The 268-nt window shown below is 63.4% G+C and overlaps 1 protein-coding gene across 2 annotated transcripts in view; it reads right to left on the minus strand.

Annotated features, from left to right (window-relative positions):
* The window catches only part of GOSR1 (golgi SNAP receptor complex member 1), a 41,657-nt gene that overhangs the window by 28,253 nt on the left and 13,136 nt on the right, over nucleotides 1–268 (minus strand). The gene's annotated exons all lie outside the window — the stretch shown is intronic.

Raw genomic sequence — 268 nt, forward strand, 5'->3', positions numbered from 1 at the left:
TCCCGCTCCTCCAGCCCCGAGCCCCATCCCCATCCCAATCCCGCTCCTCCATCCCCGACCCCCATCCCGACTCCGGCTCTGACTCCGCTACTCCGTGTCCCGCTTCCCCATCCTGCCCGCCCAGGGCCCTCGAGCTTCCCCCGCCCCGTTGTAAGGAAGAACGAGAGGACGCACGTGGACGTCAAAATAGTTTTATACAGATATTTGATCTCGGTATACAGGTAAAAAACAGGCGGCGGCGGCTGAGGGCAGAGCCCGGCCCAGCCCT

The sequence above is a fragment of the Corvus brachyrhynchos genome, unplaced genomic scaffold, assembly GCF_000691975.1.
Source record: "Corvus brachyrhynchos isolate BGI_N302 unplaced genomic scaffold, ASM69197v1 scaffold283, whole genome shotgun sequence".
NCBI classification, from domain to species: Eukaryota; Metazoa; Chordata; class Aves; order Passeriformes; family Corvidae; genus Corvus; species Corvus brachyrhynchos.